General features: G+C 43.1%; 1 protein-coding gene across 1 annotated transcript in view; it reads right to left on the bottom strand.

Annotated features, from left to right (window-relative positions):
• Positions 1-24,673, bottom strand: part of TRIM16 (tripartite motif containing 16) — a 147,678-nt gene that overhangs the window by 32,316 nt on the left and 90,689 nt on the right. The window lies entirely within an intron of this gene.

The raw sequence follows: 24,673 nt of genomic DNA, 5'->3' as shown, positions 1-24,673 counted from the left end.
CACAATTTCCACATTTGCAATAGCCTGGACTCTAGTATGACAATGAGAACATTGTTCACTTCCAGACAAACAAGCTGGGGGTATTTTACCGCTTAACGAACGTGGGCTGCATTCGCAGTTGTTGTTTTGGGGGACTTCAAATGTTAAAATAGTCTAGTCCAATGGGCAATATTTCTAAGCCTACATATCTAACGTATCAGGTCAGAACACGACCATTGCACACAAATGTAAAACTTCTTTTAAAGATGCAGTACTGCAAATACTCAACATGTGATCTTGAAGGAAGGCCTTCCTTTTGTTTCATTGCCTCAAGCACACCAGGGCTATGAATCATCTGCCTTTGGTTTCCAGGCTCCATGGCACACTGAGTTCAAAGCTTCTCGGGTCTCTGGTGGGGCAGAAGTGGCTAAGAAAAGGCTGATTGCTTTGTCGGGTTATGTCTACGATCATTAGAAGGGGCTGCTGCTCCAGAATTCGTCCCCTGGCCATGATGATTTAAGCTTCATGGCTTTATCAGTGGCCCGGTCAAAAGGCACAGTAATACCACATCTGTTATCACTGATACCATGTGGTATTATCGCACCTCTATCGGGTCATTCTCAGTTTGGCGGCTGAACCGCTGAATAACATGCATGAATGAGAGTTTCTACACCAAATGTTGCATTCTACTCCCCATTTGCTTCTGTGTCTATCCACCCTAACATGGGGTACCATTATCACTAGTAAACCCAATGAGACCAGTAACTCCAGTCATTTCCCGCATCAGGATTACTAAGCCACTCCTAAAGAACACTTAGGCATCCAAATTGCGCCAATGAAACACGCCAGATAGGCCCTGGAACCATATATCAATGTAAAAATAGAAATCCCAGTAAGCCACATGTTTTGTCTGCAATGACAAAATATACCTTAGTAGGAGCCGCAGTGCCTGAAAACGTTTATAGCTTCAGCAATGGTGTAGCCATACTACCGAACATTGACATGGTTTGCTTCAGAAACGTTATCAAACTCGCCTCCATCAGGGTACCAGAAAGATATGTCACTTGATGATTCCTGGATTGTTAGGATATAGACAGCACTTTCGAATCCTACACGAAATTTTGAACATTTCTTTTTAGCATGTATTTGAAGTGAATACCACAGTACAACATTTTAGCCGATGGAAGTTTTACTAGACGGACTTCTTTGTTAGTGTAAAAGTTTATTTATTTGCTTACTTGTTTGTGGTTCTCTAGAGCATGACGTCTTTATGTAAGCTAGCGGGTGCACATGTATGCATGCCTCTGTGTAAAGCGCAGTAACAAAAAATATATATACCCCACGTGGCTTACATACACATCCACTTTTTTAACATAACATCCATTTGAATATAGTGTGTTTGAGAATTAATCTCATATTTTAATTTAATCACTCGTTTTTATCAAATGTTTTTCCATTTATCTTGATCTCTTCATCTGTAATACATATAACTTTGACAATATACATACAACATGTAATCCAATTGACAAAAAACAGTACTACATCGACAAATGTACAGGAAAGAAAAAATTAAAGAAAACTTGTTAAGACAAAATCCATAATCTCGTAAAATTCGTGAGAATAGGCAATGTCCAAATTATTTTCAACTCACTACACCTAATATGTTCCCCCTCTGGGGATGAAGGTACATCTTTAGGATTCCTTCTCTTTTTCTACCTGACCAATTATTTATTTTTAGTGACTTATGTCACTATTGAATATCCACGAGTGCTATACTTGATTTATATGTAGAGAAGGACCTCAAACTTCTTCCCAAGAATGAATGCCTACACGTTTCGACCTCTGTATTTATCCGGGGATGCAAGAGCTTTTATATCAAGTTCATCATCAGGGTGTAACACTCAATCAAGCGTTATACGACAGCTCGCATTGGTAGTGCGAGTCGTTTCCTTGTTGTCTTTTCATCAATAAATATCTTTGGGAGTATTTTTATGTTGCAGGGGAAGTTCAAGCAAGAGAGTTAGAAAACCGCAGGCCCAACTGGTGCAAGCTCTACCAGTTCCTTGTTGCTTCGACTGGCATTCACGAGTAAAGCACAGCAGAACGTACCAGAGATGTAACATTCAGAGAGGTTACAGAATACAGAGATTTCTGTTGGGCGCAAATACAACAGTATTGCCATGGGCCATGATAAACTAGCTGCCAAGAATGCAGAAACACGAATGGAGGGAGAAATAGAAACCAGGAGAATTTGCGAGATAGTGAAAATGGCTTTGACAGAGCCTCGAAACCTGGAGATGGAAAACAGGACATGATGGCAGCCGTGCATTATCTTCTGTTCATTGGGAAAGTTGGCCAACGATAAGTGAATGGTGAATGAGTTCCCACTTTTAGGACGGCTGATTTGCTAATGTAGAGGTTTACTGACAGAAGGCATCCTTTCCATCTAACATCCACATGCCCCGGGAGACAGTTTGTTGCTGAGGTAAGTATTTGTGAGTGTTGTATCATGTAAGCTGTTTTGGAAGATGCTTCTGGCTTTAATGGAAAGCCAGCAAGTAGAGTTTGGGACTGGCCTAATGTGACTGAAAAGTCCAAGTTTTAGCATTGGACAGGTTTCTTTCTTCTTTTGCAGTTTTAAACATTGCAAACTCGGTCAACGGCATTAGCAGGCTTTACAAGAGTTCAAGTTACATTACATAAGCCAGATTCATTTTTTCTATTTTAGGCAAACAACTTTTAGACCATAAGTCTCAGGTATGTGATGAGGAGTTAATATAGCCCGTCCTGAATGGTATTACTGCTTGTACAACTCCTTGAACATCATGTTTGGGAGTCAAGTGTCTAGGGGCATATTCCTGTTGAATGACAGACAAACTGCCCACGCAGGAAACTATAGTGAAGGAATGTATTGACAGAATGACGGCAGGCACTACAGGCAGGGTCGGACTGACCTATAGGGCAACCTGGCAGTACCCGATGGGCTAGTCTGGAATGTCAGTGTGTGGGCAGTTTCTTTTTGGGCTGGTTGCGGGTCTTTTTTAAGGTCTGTGGGGCAATAAAACAAACATTGCTTGCACCATGCTCAAAGGCATGCAGTCTTCCATTCCATGTGAAACACCAATACAGCATGTGTTCTACAAGTTTAAAACTGATCCAGTTTGCACACATGAGCCACTTTTTTAGCTATCTCATTCACTGATAGGGTCCACTTTTATTCTGGTGCCTGGGTCTATCCAGGCTACAGGTAAACCAACTTTCTTTCTAGCTCCTGCCTTCAACTGGAACACCAACCTGCTAATCATAAGAGCCTTACTCCAACCCCACTAGCTATTTCAAGACCTTTTAGCACCATGTCACCTACATTTTATCACTGTCACTACATTGCAACTAAATGTTCGATGTATCTCAACAGTTGAAGTCGCCAACTTAGCTGTATATTTATTTATTTATTTATTTATGTATTTTTATAAAGAGCAGACTTTACCCAAAGGTGTCAGAGCGCTGTACAATGCAACCAGTTACGTTCCATGGAAGAAATGTTACAAAATAGAGCATACAAAAATAGCAGGACACAGAATCAAACACAGCAAGCAAGAGGAACACAATATCAAACACAGCAAGCAAGGAATGTACAAAAAAAAATATTACAAATTTACAATGACCAACGAACTTCCTGGCGGGATCTGAGAATGAAGGAATTAGTTCTGAAAGTGTCTTTGGAATAGAAGAGATTTGAGGTCCGCTTTGAAGATCCGGATGGAGGTGGTGGCACGGAGCAATGGAGGAAGCGGGTTCCAGATTCTCACCGCATTACCTGAGAAGAATTGAGCCATCAATTTTTCCCTTTTGAAGGAGAGGAGCTCAAGCAGAAACTTTTCCGCATTCCGAAATGGTCTCACGCCTCCAGACAATTTCACTTTATTCGCCAAATAGCGAGGGGAGGAAGAGTGCAAGGCTTTGTGGGTGATGCAAGCCGTTTTGTAAATAGCTCTAGGCTTGATGGGAAGCCATCAGAGAAAAGACAGGATAAGAGTCATGTGGTCACTTCGTTTGGACCCTGAAATGAAGCAAGCTGCTGAATGGAGGACGGATTTGAGGGGGGAGAGGTGAGATTTGGGAAGGCCAGTCAGAAGAGAATTACAATAATCCAGTCTAGAGAGAACTAGCGATTGGACCATTTTTTTAAGGTCTTTCTCCGGGAAGAACCAACGAATCCCCCACAGCAGGTGCAGCTGATAAAGAGTGTTCTTGGCAATGGAGTTGATGTGTGAGATTAGGTTGAGTCTATTGTCAAGTATGACAATGAGGTAGAGAGACAAAATATCGAAATTAAAATATTGATGTACAATAATATCGATGTTTTAATTTTGATGGCATAGAATAACGACGTGCAATAATATCGATAGACAGAATATCAATATTAAGGTATGTATGTTACTAATATCGAAATTTTGTTTAGTGTTATTTATTTTATTATGTTGTTTATATGTTTGTTAAACATGTTTATTAATGTATGTTTAGCAATTAGTAATTTTGTTTACATTTTGCGTTTTAGTATCAGAGCGGGTTGTGGGTTTATAGGGGAATAGGGTGGGAAGTAATTTAATTATAATTAATTAATTAATTTTTTTAATACATATTTTTGATGAATAAATTATTAATTAATAATTAATTGGTAATTAATTATTATTAATTAGTTAATTAAATTATTTAGAGTTAATGTAGTAATATTTATTATTTTTTGTTATTGTTAATTATTTATTTATTTTTTTAAAATTTTTGGAAGACCTTTATTGATAGAAAGTCGCACATACAGCCCAACAAGGAGCCCGAGGGCTCACAAACACAGTATATTTCAACACAAGAATGCGTAAAGGATCCATCACAGGGGTACTGAGGTCTAATTTTCAAAGTTTTTTCTGAAGGATAGACAGAATCAGGATATCGCAGAACAACGAGTTGGTTCCGGCCTCGTAGGATCAGGATAGACAAGTATACACTGTAATAAATTGCCAGAATCGCTGCTTACCACAATTAAGAGAAACGTCCAAGCCCAGAAAAGAAAGAAAAAGAAAAAGAATAGAAGGCCCATAGAACCAAAAAGAAACAAACAGCCCCACATCCAAGTCGGTCCGCAACGAGGAAACCATCAGATGGCGATATGAAGCGTTTATCCCTGTCCCGTTTTCACTCTCCCCCCATTGCTAACAGAAATAACCCAAAAAGGCGCGAACAGTAGTCCGAAAGGGGCGCTTTGCTTCAAACACACAACCAGATCTAGGACACTGGAGTCCAACGTTCCCATGCTGAACAAGAAATACACAACCCTCGAAGCATAAAGTGAATCCAAGCCAAGGGGAAAAGTCTCGATGTCCAGTCCCTTCTGGAGCGATCCCCGGGTATCAGGGGGCAAGTCGTGGGGAAAAGACTCCCGTCGTGATCGCAATCCATGGGTCGTACGTCGGTCTGGGCAGTCATCGTCCGCTTCAAAAACAACCTCGGAGCCTGGAGTCCCGAATCCATCACTATTGCGCGAGGCCGCCATCTTGTATGAGACAGACGCCTTGTCGAGAAGTATCACTGTGGTCCGGCAAGTCCACCATTTTTGAGCACCCCTGTGCAAGCATTATTTCGTCAACCTTGCTGATCAGGGTTTGCGCAGAGTAAACCATTTCGTGGTGAAGGGAGACGATAGCCGCCAATAAATCGCCGTAGCACCGATCACATCCACGCTCCCTGCCACTCATGTCCCCTTGCACCACACGTCCATGACCACTCCATGGCCCCAGCTCCTCAGGGTTGTGCGCCATTACGCACTTCGCGGTCCCAAATGGAAGCCCTCCAGGTCGGGGCAGGCTGCTCACAGTAAGCTTGAGGTCTACGCTTTGGAGAAGAGCGGTATAAGACCCAGGAAGCGGCCGTAGGCATTGTCCCGGAAACCAGCCGCCCTGTTTGAGATCAGTGGGGTGGATATTTCGGGAACCTCCCGCTGGTAGCGGGCCAGCAGTGCCAGCACTCAGGCAGTCACTCGGCAATCCACAGCAAAAGTTCCCGCAGTCATGAAATAACTCCAGATACAGGCGCCAGGCACAGTCAACTCTGTACCTGTAGTCAAGTGGGGCGGGCAGTTCAAAATCGGCCGCGACTTCCACAAATGGTCCGACCGGTTCAGCACCGCTGCTGACGCCCGGTGTTGTTCGCTCCGCAGCCGGCTCCGGTGTCCACTCGAGGCCCCGGTCTCAGGGCTGATGCGGGCCTCAAACTTCAATCAAACATTTCTCCAGAGTGCAAAGAGGCATGAGCTTCAGGATTTCTCTGCGGGCCGTCGGAGCATACCAGCTACCGCAATGTGCCTTCTCAACGCAGGATCGCCGGCAGGATAGTCACGAAGAAGGAGATGGTCCTCGGAGCTGAGGGACTACACGTCCGACCCGGTCGCCATCTTGGCTCCTCCCCGTTATTGTTAATTATTAATTAATTGGTAATTAATTATTATTAAGTGATTAAATGACAATTACATTTTCATGTGTAGTGGGTTGTGTGTTTATAGGGGAATAGTGTGTGACATAATTAAATTAAATTAATTAAAGAGATTGTATTTATTTATTGGTATTTATTGCTAATTAATTGTTAATTAATTAATTGGTAATTAGTTTTTTTAACTATTTCAGAATATTAATTATAAATAATTTATTAATACATATTGTTTATTCTTGTAAATACCTTTTTAATTAATTATTATTTGGTAATTAATTATGAATTGGTAATTAAAATGTGTTAATTAGTTAATTTATAATTACATCAATGTAATAATATTAATTGTTATTAATTGATTATTAATATTTATATTAATTGTGTTTTTTTGTATGTGTAGTGTGTGGTGTGTTAAAGGGGGATTAGTGTGGGAAGTAATTTTTACCCCCATGTTATCCAACGCTTTCCCTACTGTTGCACCCTCTGGAGTGGGAATAGTAATTTTTACCCCTACTCTATCTAACGCTTTCCCTACTGTTGCACTCTCTGGAGTGGGAATAGTAATTTTTACCCCTACGCTATCCAACGCTTTCCCTACTGATGCACCCTTTGGAGTGGGAATAGTAATTTTTACCCCTATGCTATCCAACGCTTTCCCTACTGTTGCACTCTCTGGAGTGGGAATAGTAATGTTTACCCCTACGCTATCCAACACTTTCCCTACTGTTGCACCTTTTGGAGTGGGAATAGTAATGTTTACCCCTACGCTATCCAAAGCTTTCCCTACTTTTGCACCCTTTGGAGTGGGAATAGTAATGTTTACCCCTACGCTATCCCACACTTTCCCTACTGTTGCACCCTTTGGAGTGGGAATAGTAATTTTTACCCCTACGCTATCCAACGCTTTCCCTACTGTTGCGCCCTCTGGAGTGGGAATAGTAATTTTCACCCCTACGCTATCCAACGCTTTCCCTACTGTTGCACCCTTTGGAGTGGGAATAGTAATTTTTACCCCTACGCTATCCAACGCTTTCCCTACTGTTGTACTCTCTGGAGTGGGAATAGTAATTTTTACCCCTACGCTATCCAACGCTTTCCCTACTGTTCACTCACTGGAGTGGGAATAGTAATTTTTACCCCTACGCTATCCAACGCTTTCCCTACTGTTGCACCTTTTGGAGTGGGAATAGTAATGTTTACCCCTACGCTATCCAAAGCTTTCCCTACTTTTGCACCCTTTGGAGTGGGAATAGTAATGTTTACCCCTACGCTATCCAACACTTTCCCTACTGTTGCACCCTTTGGAGTGGGAATAGTAATTTTTACCCCTACGCTATCCAACGCTTTCCCTACTGTTGCACCCTTTGGAGTGGGAATAGTAATTTTTACCCCTACGCTATCCAACGCTTTCCCTACTGTTGTACTCTCTGGAGTGGGAATAGTAATTTTTACCCCTACGCTATCCAACGCTTTCCCTACTGTTCACTCACTGGAGTGGGAATAGTAATTTTTACCCCTACGCTATCCAACGCTTTCCCTACTGTTGCACCCTCTAGAGTGGGAATAGTAATTTTTACCCCTATGCTATCCAACGCTTTTCCTACTGTTGCAATATGGGGAGTAAGTGTATATATTAATTTATATGTAGAGTTTTTAATTTATTTTAAAAGTATATTTATTAGTTATCATTTTTTAAATATGTTTTAATGTTTATATTTATAATGTGTTAAATTATATCTATTTTTAAATTATTTTTACATTATTATTAATACATTTAAAAAAACGATATTTTTAACTTTGATATTTTTGTACTACAATATTTCTTTTTCGCTATTTTTGTACTTACCATTATGTAGATAGAACTCCGATATTTTTGATGTCGATATTTTTGTGTCGATATTTTTGTATGTCTATATTCTGTCTGTCGATATTATGTCATAGATTCTGACAATGATGGGTTCACTGATGAGTAAATTCAGCTGATCCATCCAGGATTGAACAGGAGGTGGGGCGAGAGAGGTAGATAGGAGGAGGAATTCAGTTTTGGAGGGATTGAGAATGAGTTAGTGAACTAACATCCAGTTGTGAATAGAGTTGAGAGTAGAGCTGAGTAGCGACAGATCTTGTGAGGAAGACACCTTGAGGTAGATTTGGGTGTTATCCGCATAGAGATGGTAGAGGATTCCAGATTTGCTTAGGAGGTTCCCTAATGTTTCCAGATAGTGATTAAACAGAGTGGGTGCAAGGATAGATACTCGAGGGAAACCTTGACCAACCACCAGTGGAGACGAGAGACTGTTCGCAATCTTGATCATTTGGGATCTGTCCGAGAGGAATGAGGCAAACCATTTAAACACTGTGCCTTTCATGCCCATTCTCTGTTGAAGAGTGATTAACAGTGTCAAAGGCTGCAGGGAGGTCAAGAAGAATCAGAAGGCACGATTCCCCCGAATCGAGTATATGCAGTGCATCATCGACCACTTGCAGCAGGGCTGTTTCAGTGCTGCAATTTTGAATAAAGCCAGACTGGAACACGTCAAGGAGATTATTGTCTATAATGTGTTGGGAAAGTTGTTTTGCAACACATTTTTCTGTGATCTTTGAAACAAAAGGGAGATTATCAGGGATATTATTATATTATTATAAATTATCAGAGTCTAGCCCCAGTTTAACGTCAGTGGGATGCTAGGCCAAGAGGAAGGCGAGGAGAAGATTAGGTTTCACAATCTATTTCAGGATTTCTGAAGAGGTCAACAGGTAAGTAATATTGACTTGATTGCTGACTCTCAGGCAGAGCTGAGCATCACCAGCATACTGGTAAATGATCAAGGCCAGGTTAGCTCAATGTTTCCCTCCAACGTTCACGTATATATTGAACCATGTTGGGTATGAATTACGCTCTTCAGGACCTTGTAGCATATAGGCACCAAGGGGAGTCATGACAGACGGGCTTCACAAGTTCAGAGCGATGTTTAAAGCAGAATGGAAATAATTAGAGTACTTGATCTACATTAGCATTGAGGGTATTAAGGTATCAAAGAATGTGGACAGTTTGGTTAAAGAGTCAACGTCCCTCACTTGTGTCCATTATGCAGAAAGCATCATGGAAAACTTTAAGTTCCTGGCTGGGAACAAGGGCGTCATGAACCCTCCATTCTGGCAGCTACATCAGTGGCTGGGCTTTTTATGGGACTCTTCTGTCTGCAACTCAACAGACAGCATTAACACCATGAAGGAATACTGAGGCAATAGAAAAATAAGCTGGAGCAAGGGAAAATGAAAGATGGGTAAAAAAAAAGGGAATAAAGGAAGAATACTGAATGGGAGGAAGGGAGAAAGGAAGGAGGGAATGATGTATGGCTGTGTGGTGGATGAATTTCTGGTTAGCAGGATGAATGTTGAAAGAATAAGTGGATACATAGGTGGATAGAAAGGTGAAAGGATATCAGAGAAGAGGGATGGATGGCAAAATAAATTGCGAATGTATAGGTGAAAAGAGAGGTGGAAGAATGGCAGAGGAAAGGGATGGTTGAATGGATAAAAGAGTGAGTGAACAGGTGGGTAGACAGGTAGATGGATGAGTTGGTGAATGGATAAATGAATGGATGGGTGGCTAGGTAAATGGATGGATCGATAGATTGGTGAAAGAATGTATGAATGGATGGATGGATGGGTGAAAGAATACGTAAATGGATGGATGGTCGGATGGGTGGATGAGTGAGTGAGTGAATAGATAGGTGGATAGACAGGTGAAAGGATGGCAGAGTAAAGGGATGGATAGGTGGGTGGACATGTGAAAGGAAGGCAGAGTAAAGAGATGGATGGATAGGTGGATGGGCAGGTGAAAGGATGGCAGAGTAAAGGGATGGATGGATGAGTGAGTAAATGATCAGTGGATGGACATGTGAAAGGATGGCAGGGTAAAAGGATGGGTAGGTGGATAGACAGCCGAAAGGATGGTAAAATAATGGATAAATAGGTGGATGGGCAGGTGGAAGGTTGGCAAAGTAAAGAGATGGATGGATAGGCAAATGGTCAGGTAAAAGGATGGCAGAATAAAAAGATGGATGGATGGGTAGATGAATGGATGGATCAATTGATGGATCAATGGATTGGTGAACGATTTTATGGCACAGTGAATGGACGGATGCCACAGTGCATCGATGGATCGATGTGTGGCAGAGTAATTAGTGTGATGGAATGGGAAAGAGTGAATGATGGATGAAAAAATGAATACATGTAAAAATGTAAAGGTGAAATAGTGGATATCTGTGGGTAAGTCGAAGGGTGAAAGGATAGATGCTTCTAGGGAGGGGTCAGCTCACGTGCTTTGCTTGCTTTGTGTCATCAGAGCTTTAATTTCAAAGTGAGGGGTATTTTACTTTTCTGGCTACTCCCTTGGTTGGGAATCTTAACATACAGCTATTTTTAGGATGGCTTTAATAGGTCAATTTTGTAGGTAGTTTGGTACTTTCCCTGGATCAGGCAAGGCAGTGCAAACACGCTTGGTAGTAAAAGTGTTGATGGGGTCGTAGCTCAGGTGGATGGGGAGGAAATGGCCGTAATGAAAGTATCAAGGGCAATGATGTTAAAGTCGAGACAACTTGCAGGAATTTCTTAGAGATGGCAATTTTGTGGTCAATAATCATTGCACATTTGGTTTATATTTTGATTATGCAAAGAATCTCCTATAGGAAAGGGAGCATTAGAAGATTATTGCACTATATCAAACAGAAAGATGAGGCTTTGATTAGAAGAAAGCTGTAATAAGGAAAATATTTGGTGTCATCTACATTTGAGGTATTCATGGCTTTTTCTGAATTTAATTCACCTGAGTGATGTCATTAGTTTATTTATCCAGGGGGCAGGAATGTGGTGATCATGTCACTGAGTTTTGACAAGTCAACATACTTAGCATCTGTCACCTAATAAGGTTTTTGACTGACCTGTAGATCTGATTATATCTAGTGTCAGTGAAAAAGTGGCCAGACCAATAATATGAGTCAGACCTTGGGTAAAATGTAACTAGACATGAAGAGGGAATGACTGTGATTAAGACTTTGTTGTGTGTGAATTGCGGTGGGCAGTAATGAATAAATTCATTATAAAGTAAGGAGGTAAATGGCGACAATGCTAACACATAGATGTTGCCTCAGTGGGTTTTTGATATCTCAGGAAAGATGTTTAATGGATTTACTTAATTGTGTGGTTATGTGGTGTATATTTTGTTCCACAACATGGTTGTTTGCTCCTGGATTTCATAGATAGTACAGATCTATAGAGATTTAACGGAGAGGATGGCAGCTCAATCATAAAGCAATGGCAGATAGAGAATGTCTGAATATGGATTTTTCTACACATGAAGAACCTTTTTGTGCATAAGGGACACACCACCATATACTTCCGCCTTTTGTTGTAAATTTATGTTGCAAGTAAATCCATAATGGGGAGTGAAAAGGAAATGAACCTAAGAGGAAGTCCAGTTTGTGTTCAGTTAATGCATCTGCCAGCTCATTTCGGTTGGCTATTTCATATCAGCATCATATAGGAGGCAGCATAAGTACGCGATTTCATCAAAGGAGGTGAGCTAATGCTAAAGTATTGAGAATCAGGATGATTCATATAGTTTTGTAGGAGTTGTTAGCAAATCTAGAGAGTCATATGGTTAATATCTTCGTGGAGTAGGTTTTATCAATGTTGTGTCTCGGACCAGGCATGTTTGTTGAGGGGAATATTAGCTGCTGATTCTGATGTCGTTGTATTAGTGAGGAAGTGACACTTTTCCATGGCTTTGAGTGTGGGCTAGTTCTTGTAAGTGTGGTTGTACTCTTGTGGATTCATTAGGTCAACTTAGAGGGGCCATTAGCCCAGTTTTAGATGAATTATTTTTCAGCCTTTTACTGCATTTTTGCCAGCTCATTTTTCAAGAGCTCATATAGAGCGGAGATTGTACAGTAATTATTTGGGTGTTCATTTGTATGCAGGATCCTGATGATTACCCTGTTGTCTAACTCATGTAGTCTGAGGTTGAGTGAAGGAATGTGAAGGACGTATGTCCAGAAGATAGTGTAGTGCTGAGGCACCAGCTAGTAAGATAAGAAGCTGAAGCAAAGTTGGAAGGGAAAAGGGGCATTACTTAATGGAATGAGCACAGCAAGGGTTTCTTCATGGGCAAGAGCTTTGATTCTTAGTCTAGGGGACAGTCGGGCACCAATAGGATGGGTGTTTTAGTGGTATATGCATACTAGAAATGGGGTCTCTAGTTGGCAGTGATTTGCACCCTGTTCAAGTAGGGACCATCACTCTAGTCAGGGTGAGGGAATCACACAGCCAAGATAACCCATGCTCACCCCTTGGTATCTTGGCATGAGCAGTCAAACTCACCTCAGAGACAATGTGTAAAGCATTTGTACATACACCCACAGAAGCACCATGAAAACACTACACAAGGAGTCCACACCAGTTTAGAAAAACAGCCAATATATATCTGAATAAAACAAGACCAAAACAAAAGAAGCCCACAAACAAAAGCAAGGATATAATTTTCAAATGTTAAATAGTGGGGTCTCCAACCTTTTCTGTAAGGAAAGTCCTGGCAAGCTACTATCACATTTTATAACTGTCAAATATTGACAACACATGTAAACATTACACTATGACCACCCTAAACAGGATTATCATATTGCCACCCAAGTATTCCAGGTGAGATTACCAGAAGAAATGCTAGGGAAATGTTTATCAATATTAAATGCCCCCACCGGACCAATAAAGCAACATTCAGATCTTCACCTGCCCTGTGGCACAAAGGACATAACCACAGCAATAATCCTCAGTTCAGCTTGACTTATCTTTCAATTATCAACTTTAAATGTGTTTTAGAATTGCAACCTTTTGTCTTCATCTGCATATCAATTTCTGAAGATACACAGATTTTTCTATCACCACTTTCCTTTTTGGAAAACCTTTGTTTGAAAAAAATGCCTTTAAAATATACATGGTAAAAATAGCCCCTCTGTTAATTTACCCAGGTCAGAGGGGCTTCATCCCTAAGAGTTATATATAGGAGCAAACCCAGCAGCTTATAGGCAACCTAGATCTTGCTTCCAAACGCTCCCTGCCCTTGGTAGTGGTAGCCTTGGATGCTGCTACAGCGTTCAACAGAGTGTGCTGGGAGTATCTGTGGGAGGTGATGAGAGTAATGGGCTTTGGTCCTACCTTTTTATACACCTTAAAAACAAGTTATGAGGGAGCATCATCTAGGATCCTGCAAAATGGGGTTTTGACATCCAGTTTTAATATGTTGAGAGGGACAAGGTAGGGCTGCCCTCTTTCACCTTTGCTATTCGACATATACATCGAGCCACTGGCTCAGGTATTGAGATCTGATGTCTCTGTGGTCCCTTTTAGATCTCAGTCCTACAACAGTAAGGTTGCACTCCACACAGACGATTGGCAGCTCTATAAGGCTGATCCAGCTACCTCTACCCCGAGAGTTGAATATCTTTCAGAGGAATTTGGATCTTTATCAGGATATTCAGTTAACACCTCGAAAACAGAAATGATGTGCTGGAATATACAAGGATGGGATGGGAAAGTCAGTTCTAATTTTAAGTATCTAAGAATTGTAATAGTCAACAAGATAGACAAAATCCCACCGCTTAATTTAGATAGGGTAGCAAGAGACGTATATCGCCTACTAGCAAGATGGAAAAAACTTCTCCTCACTATATTTGAACAGGTCAACCTAATAAAAATGGTTCTACTACCCAAACTAACCTATCTCTTAAAAAAACATTACTCCCACTGCTCCATGGTGGCTCATAGTCTGCCGTTAACCCTCGCAAGACGTTGGAATTTCACAGAAAGAACCACGGGTCAAAGGATGCATACAATGCACTGCGTTCTCCTTAATACCAGATCCCTCATTAAAAATGCCCTACCATTTCATGACCTCCTGGAGGAGCAGGCCATCGATTTAGCCTTCATTACAGAAACCTGGGCTGATTCCTCGTCCGAACCTGACCTCCTAGGGGCCATTCCTGAGGGCTACATAATGTTTAGGAAAGATAGAATTGGAAAAGGGTGAGGCGGCTTACCGCTCATAGCCAGAAAGGGTTACAACATATGGTTTAAACCAATCTTAGATCACACAGAGAGAGAGGCAGCTATTTTTCAAGTTGGGCTTGAAAGCCAGAATACCTTCAATAGCACATTCATCTATCATCCTCCTACAGCCAAATCCAGCTTCTTAAATTCTATTGGTCAGCTTCTGGAGATTAAGGCTAAACAGTCCAACTTTATGATTCTGGGTGACTTTAATTTTTACCTGGAAAATACTGCTGACACAGACACTGAAACTCTTATAGACCACATGGCTAGTGCAAGACTCACACAGCGGGTGAAGGAGGCCACACACTCAGCCAGCCGGGCATTGCCTGGACAGGATTTTCTCAGACCATCCTAATCTAGTATGGAACAGAGTATTGCCACTCATCTAGACTGATCATAAAGCAATAATGTTTGAGGTTACCCTGCCACCTAAAATGCCCACTAACACATCCAAGAAAGGCTTTAGCTCTCAACCTTGGAATAAGATAAAGGATGAAGAGCTAAACAAGATGCTCAACTCCTCCTGTCACATCACCCCAGCAGAAGTGGACAAGGCAGTAAGGAGCTATCACTCCTGGACTGTCTCCGCAGGTCGTAAACTGGCTGCTCTGACTACACGGAGAGCAGTCGGGCAGTCACCCTCTGAACCATGTTTTAACGAGTCACTGAAGGCACAGAAACAAATATTCAGAAGACTAGAAAGGAAATTGAGGTTAAAGAACGATGCCCAGATTAAATCAGACTACAGACTAGCTATCCACATTTATGAAAATCTTTTTCTGAAGGCAAAGTCAGCCTACTTCAAAGAAAAAATTGAAGCAGCCGAAGGCTTCGCCAAAAGCCTATTCACCACAGTTAAAAAACTATCCAAGCTCCCTAAATCATTAAATCACAAAAGTAGCTAGCAATTCTGCAATAAATTAGCAGACTCCTTTCAACAAAAAATTAAACAAGTCTTCTATGCTTTTGTACCTCAAATAAACCTCTCGACTTTGTCTCGCAAGCTCCGGAGCGACAGCCCAGTATCGACCAGCCAAGGCAGATGGATCCACCATTCCTTCATTCTCAGTCTTCCTGCCAGTTACCCTTGAAAGAACCACCAAAAAATGTCCGTAGCCAAATCTGGTTCTCCTTTCGACCCATGCCCACTGAAAATTCTCCATCTGGTCCCTGAGACCATTGCGTCTGTACTTTGGCCCATCTTCAACCTTATGATTTCCTCAGGGCGTTTTCGCACAGAATGGAAAAAAGCCTCCATTCTGCCACTTTTGAAGAAACCCAATCTGGATTCAGAGAACCCCTCCAACTACAGAACAATATCTAGGCTCGAATTTCCAGTTAAGATCATTAAAAAATTTCTTAATGAAGAACTTTCCGTTGACTTAACCGAGAGTGAAATTTTTGACCATTCGCAATATGGTTTCCGGGCCCATCACAGCACCGAATTGGTGCTATTCATGGCCACTGAAGAGCTGAGGCGAACACTTGACAGAAGGGGGAGTGCTGTTCTTATCCTGTTATACTTCTCAGCGTCATTTGACACAGTCACCCACTATGTGATGGTTGAGCATCTCGCCTCGGTGGGAATTAGGGATACAGCACTCCTCCTACTCAGTGGCACACAATGCATTTGTCTCCCTGGCATTTTCACTCCCCTCTAGAGTCCCACAGGGCTCATCATTAAGACCAATCCTTTTTAACCTGTATGTCACCCCCATAGCTAGGCTCATAAGAAGCTTTGTCTTTACACTGGTGTCTCACGCGGACGACACACAGATAATAGTGTCCATCAACAGCTCGTCTTTTGACACCGCAGTTCGATTCAAAGACTGCATAAGCCACATAGAGAAGTGGATGCAGGATAATTGTTTAAAGCTTAATACATCCAAAACGGAGGTCATGCTCTTTGGCAACACGCCAATTAACTGGTCAGACAGATGGTGGCTGAATCATATGGGCTCTCCTCTGACACCTGTGAATAAAGTAAAAAATCTTGGAGTTCTCTTTGACACCAAACTGTCCTTTGCAACCCAGATTAATCACACCACATCGGCTTGCTTTTTCATTCTTAAAATCCTGAAGAAAGTACTTTCACTTATCCCACTTGAGCTTAGAAAAACAGTAGTCACAGTGCTAGCACTTATTGCCTTCAGGCTGGACTATTGCAGCACCCTTCTTACTAGAGCAAGCAAGCGTAGCATACATAAACTTCAGATGACGCAGAATGCCGCAGCTTGAGTCCTGCTTCAGATCACCCGCTATGACTTGGCCTCCAAGGCTCTAGCAGAGTTACACTGGCTGCCCATCTGCAAATGCATTAATTTCAACAATCCTTACATTCCGGCCAGATCACTTAGATCATCAGACCGTGGCAACCTTATTATCCCCAAGGCATACAAAGTTAAATGGGGAGGAAAAAGTTTTGTATACACCACCTCCAAACTTTGGAACTCCCTACCTAATTTTCTCCTCAAAAAAATCAAATCTGCTTAATTTTAGAAAGCACCTAGAAATCTGGCTCTACTAACGTTTTCCCATCCTTACCTTTGCTTGCCTACCCTTGTTAAAGCACCTAGACACCTCCGGGTATATGTAGTGCTATATAAATTCTTTATTTGATTTCATTTCATTACCAACCCCCATGGCTTCCCTAACTCAGGCATCGATGAAATCCAAGGAAAAGTTGTAAGATTTATATGGGTTTACAAAGGTGCAAGGTTGGCATGGAAAAGACTCAGACGTAGGCTTATCAAAGGGGGGTTGGCTATTTGAGACTTCAATTGGTACTGTGCAACTTTCCAATTCAAAAACATCCGGATGCTGCTTGGAAAGGTGGAAGGCTCCATCTGGTGGAGGCTCCTCAGTGAAATGATAAGAAAATGGGGTGGTGTTGGACTCCTGCATAAGTTTGGCGCCCCCAGGAAAGTCTGACAAAAATAAGGATGAAAAGTCTTGTATGTTGAAAATAGGAATCCATTTCATTATATATAGAAAGTAAAAGGACCTTCTAATTCAGAAGCATACATGTATAATATTTGTTTATCTTCATTGCCATGAACAGGGGAGTTTGTGTATTGGGAGAAAGAGTGCATGAAGAATTATCTATTTTCTCCAACCCTCTGTCATGTATTGGCTTAGGTACTACATGGTGGGTATTTAGTGACTATAGGAGTTGTTTCTTATGGTGATGTCAACCTAAGCTGAAATAAACTCTAAAGTGGGGCTAACAAAAAACTGTTTACCATTAATTTCTTGTTGCTACAGTACAAAAACTCTAAAGGTCTGAACACATGCTATGTTCTGTACTTTCAATGATTCTCTGAGGGACCGAGTCTACAATATTTTTTGTTACAGGTATAGTGTTCTGAAAGATTTCTAGATAATTCTCATTGGCATTGCTTAGGTAATGTGTGTATGGTGTATTTCATGATTCTCTCTCTCTCTCTGTTTGTCCCTAGGTCTCCTTCCCTGCTGTTCCCTTCTTTTCCTTCCCTCGCTTGATCTGATCAAAATGCTGTGCTATACCAGCAATTCGGAATTGCGACGATCAAGAGATGGACTTGTTTTGCATTGCATCAATCCAGAGGTATTTCCAGGCTAATAGAGAGAGAGTGAGAGACTATTTCAACTGGTTTATGGATGATAAAAAGGTATATAAACGAAGTTGGTAAACAGTGGCGGCTCCTCCGCAATTGCAGAGGAGCATCGGCCCACTGCCTCAGAGCCAGCAGGGGAAAAATAAAACGATATTTTACTATCGTTTTATTTTTCACCTGCTGGCTTAGCCAGCGTGTGCAAGGAGGGCAGGGTGGAGGCCATGGGAGGGGGGAGGAGGACTGGTTCCTGCATTGTAAGTGCGCATGTGTGTTTGGCCAGCATTCTCAGGCTAGTCAAACACATATGCACACTTAGGTGTCTACAAATGGGCTGTATTGAACTGCTGGGTTGAAGAAACAGCACAGACTCCCTGTCCTGAGCAGAGCTTCAAAGCAGCATGCTCAGGCCAATCCCAGCGCTGCTCTCGTGCTTGAGAGCAGCGAGGGGATTGCACAGGATGTGTCTGATGCTGGCCCAGGGGCTGGAGAGACCCAAAAAGCATCAGAGAACTGAGGTGCAAGGCGGCAGAAGCAGCATCACGTACGTTTTTTTATTTTTACACCTGCTCGACTCACCCTGCACGACTCACCTCCGCGCAAGTCACAGCCACACAATGGACAGTACAAAATGTAAAGTCTGTACAATAAATCATATTTTATGTACCGCTGAATCTTATCTTAGGAGTGAAACAAAAGTCACAGTTTTATATTATAAGAAAGTACAAAACAACTCCGAGATAAATGGGTGATCTGGCAACACTCAAATGGACAGGAAGGGTAATCTCAACCTATGTTTTTTCCCAGAAGGCGGAGCACTCACAGGAGGTGTGCGATATGGTGGCAACAGATCTACTTTAGATGGAATTGGTTACCTCACCTATTGAGATAGTGAAAAAAATTGTGAATAAACATATCCCCCATCACAGAGTTAAAACAAGTCATCTAGGACATGCCAAAGAGCAGACTGCATTCCATTCTTAGGACTGTTTCAAATGCTACAAGCTCTTACCTTCACCATGAAACTGTGGCAAGTTAAAATTCCTATGACAGATTTATGAAAATACACTATGCTTCCACAAAGTTCAGATAATTGTGAAATAGAGCAATGACATATCAGCCATATGCCATCAGACATTTTCAAAAAACCTGCTGTGTACCACCGTAATGCCGTTTCATGGACCAAAAACAGATGTGAAATAGATGGCAATGTAGCCTAGCTTCTTTTAAAAAAAAGAAACAGTAATACTTGTGGTTGATTCATTAAAAGAGCTCACCACACACAACATTGAAGATCTCAGTGCCAAGATTAAGGCACAACACGTTTAGAATTTGGCTGGATGCCTGGACAAATAGGCACTTGTAGGGACAGATGAATCATTTTTAAGAGAGAAAGTACAGATGGGAGTTTCTGGGGTGGAGCAACTGGACAAGTCTCTGTCAGTGCGAGTGACTCATGCATCGCTGAGTCAAGAGTTAGAGAAACAAATAAACTAGACAGCTGTATATTGCAAAGTCATTGGGAATCTTATGTTAGCTAACAAACTATTTTTAGAATTATCAAGATCCAGTCGAAATCTTTCTATTGAAAGGAAATCAACCATAGAAACATTTTCCAAAGCAACCCTCTTTTATAACTCTAACAATGCAGAAATATTAACATGCATTGCATAGACCAATAAAATGTCAATATTGTGTAATGAGATGGGCTTTGGTGACTTTTTAAGGCAAGTGCATTTTTGGGTTTAAGAACTCCTACACCCTAACCCTAGCTCAATTGTAATCCCTTGCCACCTGTGTCATATTTTATATCACAACTGTGATTGGCCATGGCTGTGGCGCCACCCCTGAATATTCTCACTGAAAAGATGTTTTGCATGTGTGTCAAATCACTGTTGTTTACAGGTACAGTTCCTGAGGGGAAATTAAAGAACTGAGAAAGGGAAATACCTGTTCCAATTGTGTTATGCAGACTAAGAGGTATTTTACTCCTGTAACTAGAATATTTCAGGATTTAGGCGAGGTTTAAATCCTTATAAAAGTTCTATGTTGGGGAAAGGAGAGTTCTATTGTACCCTGTAGAACAAAGCTGAGCTTCTCAGTAAAACAAACTTAGTTGGACCTCTACTTGACAATAAGAAGGACTATACCCATGGCCACAAAGAACTTTCTTGTATTTACCATAGTTGGTTAATTTGCTGTAACGTCTATGGACATTGTTCACTGCCTGAATTACAGACTAAATGAAATAAAAAGTGCACTTCCTGGGCTTCAAGGATGTTACATTTCTTTTTTGATATATCCTTCAATTGGCATAGTACAGTTTTCTCCAATACTGCCATGTGAAGAGAGCATTTCGTTGTTATGGAACATTTCCACAAACTAGGCTTGACTCTTGTGCATGAGACTTGGGTCACAGAAGATGGTTGTTTAAGGTACAGATGAGGTGGAAGATTTGGGGGGGGGGTTGAAACACAACTGAGAACACCTTTTAGAAATCCAGATGCCTGACATTGGACTCCTGATAAGGATGCTGTGTTTTCATGCGTTGGACTTCATCACCAAGGACTGAGATATAAAATCCCAACCCATTGATAATGGTCAGCGACGACAAAAAACATCAGATTTTAGGTATATTAGGCTTCTGAAAGATCACAAATCCAAGTATTTGGTAATATAGCATCTTTTAATCAGTTTGCCTTCTTTTCATTTATTGACTTGAATTCTGTTTTAAACCAAAATTGTAGATTGTTTGATTAATATAAGACAAGGTTAGATTTACAAACTAATATCTCCAAAACGACAATTAAAGAATACTACATGGTATAAGAAATTTCATGTTCATGCCCACCAACTGGGAGTATCTAAACTCAGACAACTGCTTTCCTGCACCCCAACATGGAGGACTAATCGTTAATCACGTTTCAGGACGGAGAGATGTTCAAGGTTGAGAACGACAGTTCAAGTTTCAGTGGGATGGGAAACTGAGCGAATTTTGTAGATGCGCTTAAGTAAGATTTGGTTGGTTCCTGGTGGTATGAAAGGAGATAAGGCTGCTTTTGAATCTCCTGTTACTTTTAAACTGGTGTTCTCACAGTTAGAAGTCAGACATTCCCTTTTAGACTTAGAGAGGTACAAACCTCTCTGCCTGCCTTCTTATTGTGAAGCTTTAAGCTAAACACTTATTTCCTCTTTTTTAGACATCTACTGAAGTCCGATCATGCTGAGATCTTCTATGCTCCCAAAATAGAAACCTTAGGTAGATATTCCGGTACCTAATTCAGAAGATAGAAGGGAAGTTTATTTACGGAACATCTGTTTGCTTTAATTTGTTACTTTGTGGTTGTGGCTCTCACAATCCTGTATCTCATATTATTGAGCCTCAATCTACTGAAATATTTCAGTTTATATGCTGTATTGCTGTACCTATTGAACTTATTATTGGTTTGCTTATATACTGGCTTGATTGGTAATTCAAAATAAAAGCCCTCTTGGTCCTTATTTGGAGTCACATTGGCTTCACAAGTTAGAAATGTATTGCTGATGTCTTCTCCCTTACAGTGCTTCACATCAAAAAAGGTCCAAACGACCAATGGGGAAAAATCTTTGAGGACTTTACTAGGAGATCGCTTTGTAAGTTCAAGGGGTGTCAGCCTAATGAGCACTGCAACAGATAAGCAATGATGTTATTTTAAAGGAGCTAGGAAGTTTGATTACTCTGAGCTCAAGCCAGGTTGCAAGGCATAATTAGACTGATAAATAGGGGTATGTGGTGTTGGGCCTTAGGCCCAAATGACGCTGTAATGATGGACACGAACACCAGGTAGTATGTGGGTAAACTGGCCACGAGCACGTGCACCCGGGCCCTTTTATTAGCGGGGTCACGTGACTTGTGACACCCGTGATGGATGGGTGAGGGGGTGTAGTGTGCCCAGCCCTCGAGGGAGTGGCTGGCAGGCAGGAAGCTGGATAACACTAGAACGTGTCCTGCAGGACACTACCTTCCTCCCCAACTTTATTGAGGAACAAACAAAATGCTAGTCCAAACTGTGGGGGATAAAAACAATTAACTAGTTACCACAGGGTCCATCAGTCTCTAGAGTCAGGTGGCAGGATGAGAGCAGACCTGGATTGGTGGCTTGGCTTGCGGAGGAACCTTCTCGGCAGGCACCCATAGTTTAATCTGAGGGCCTCAGGACACAACTGCTGGCTGGGAGATGTCCTCTGCATGCCGACGGTTCGTTGATGGTGAAGTGTCTTGCTGCTTTGCCTGGTCTCCTCTTGGCTGACGTCCGAGATGGTCCGTGGTGGTTTCTAACAGTTCATGGTAGTGAGCTGCGTCACAAAAATGGATGGAGTCCTACAGGAGAGTTCACAGAGGTGTGGCTGAGCCGACGGTCCTTGTTGAACGGCTGGGCTGTGACCGGATACCTGTCGGTGGGGCAGAGTCTCTGCTCGCTCTCCCGCCTGGGGAGGCCCGTTGTCGGGGTTGCTGCGGGACTGTAGGAGGGCTGCACTGAGGGCTGCTTGTGTGCCAGCTGGTGGCAGCTGCAGGGCCGCGGAGGAGCCGTTGCTTGGTCAACCGCCCAACTCCCACGGGTGCATGAGTCGTGGACTAGACTTGCCTTTACTGCTTCGGTTCCGGTGTATGCCAGGTTCACAGGGGGCCTCTGGTTTCTATTGTCTGCTGGTGTGGTGACTGTGCAGGACTCCAGTCCGAAGATCTTCTGGGAGTGGTAATGTTTGACGCAGGTGATGACGGCTGGCGTGATGGCAGTTGCCAGCCATGTGGTGACTTGGGATGACAGGTGGTGGTGACTTGCTGGGAGTGTTGGATGTCCAGGTGGACTTGGCAGCCGTGTGCCTCCGCCTTGCTAAGCTGGAGTGTCTATGGCGGCTTGACACGTAGAGTGAGGGGATCCTCCTTTGCCTGGCTTGGGGCCACTGCCGACTCCATCTTGAGGCGGTGGGAGGACGGACACCCTGGGCTGATCCCCACTCTTGATACCGGAGGACAGGAGCATGGATGCTGGTCGACTCAGACTGCTGACGCTCGGGGATGGACGGTCACCTGGGAAAACGTTGGGATGAGACGTGGGCTGCGCTCGCTGCGGCTCATGCTTGGTCTATCCGTGACGCTGCATCCTGGGACGTCGGTCTGCGGGGATGGACGGTCGCCTGGGAAAACGTTGGGATGAGACGTGGGCTGCGCTTGCTGTGGCTCATGCTTGGTCTATCCGTGGCGCTGCGTCCTGGGACGTCGGTCCGCCTTGGTGGCTGTCTGGCGTATCAGGGTGTGCTTCTTGGCTGGCTGTGAGTCCTCGGTTTCCTCCCTTTCTTGTCTTTGTTCAGCCCACCTGTGCTCATCCGGTCTGTGCTGTCACTCTTCTTCTTTTCTTCGAGGGCGTTGCGACTGGACCTCGAGGTGGCGCTGTCGTGGTGCCGGATTCTGCCTTCGCTCTGGCTAGTCACAGGGTGACGTGCCTCTTGCTTGCTGGGCGATGTGACGTCCGGTCGTGTGTCGCCGTTCGTTGGAGCACATGGTGCTGTGGCGGCCTGCCACGTAGGGTGTGCGACTCCTCTCTTGCCTGTCGTGTGTCACTGCCGACTCCATCTGGAGGCAGTGCGAGGGAGGACACTGTTGGTGGTCTTCGGCCTATTGTAGGGCTTCGCTGTGGCGGTGGAGACGTGTGTGCTCTCCGACCTGCGTTCAGCAGTGTTTCTGCTTGGAGAGGTTTCCCTGGGTGCTGACTGCGCAGTCAGGTTCACAGGCGCGACCTCCTGCGCGCTTCTGGCTTGGCGTGTCCTTTGCGTACTCGGTTTTCTTCTTGGATGCTTCCGGTGATCTGTGTGATCACTGTTCTTTTTCCGTTGCAATGCTTTTGCGTTGGCGCGCTTTGGATTCCTTGGGCGCACTTTGCTGTGCGTTCTGCTGAGTGCCCTGTGTGCAGTCCATCTCAGCTACTGGGCATGAGCAGGCAGTCTTCCTGGTGATGGCGGGCGTCCTTTGAGATCTGCTAGCTGCGGTTGCCGATCGGTTGGCGGGACGCTGTGTGGTTCTTGCACTTTGCTGCTTGCGGTGGTTTTGCTGTGGCTCGCTTTTGTCTGCGCTCTTCGGGTGCTTCACTGTGTCCGGAGGGTTGCGCCACCGCTCCTGTGACTTTCGCTGGCGTTTCCGTGTGGGGTTCCAGGCTTTGGTGTCCATATGGTGCTTCAGGAGGGTTGAGTCACCGCTCCGTTGGCCTTTTCTTTTCACGTCCTGATGGCTGTGCTTCTTGCTTCTCCGTGTTCCGGTCGTTTACCGTTGTCTCACGGGGTGTGCTTGCTTTCTTCCTGGGACCCTGGAGCAGTGTCGGCGGTAGTCGCGCTTCCTCAGTGTCGCACTTGCCTGGTGAGGAGTCTTGGAACCACTGTACCTTTGTGTGGTGGTGCTCCTGTCACTGTCTTCCGGCAGCGATGACAGCTTGTGGCCACTAGGCGTCACCGTGCTTTCCATCTGTGTGGCTTCAGTGCTT

Source organism: Lissotriton vulgaris, chromosome 7 (genome assembly GCF_964263255.1).
Source record: "Lissotriton vulgaris chromosome 7, aLisVul1.2, whole genome shotgun sequence".
Classification (NCBI taxonomy): domain Eukaryota; kingdom Metazoa; phylum Chordata; class Amphibia; order Caudata; family Salamandridae; genus Lissotriton; species Lissotriton vulgaris.
This window is presented reverse-complemented; position numbering and strand designations above follow the sequence as displayed.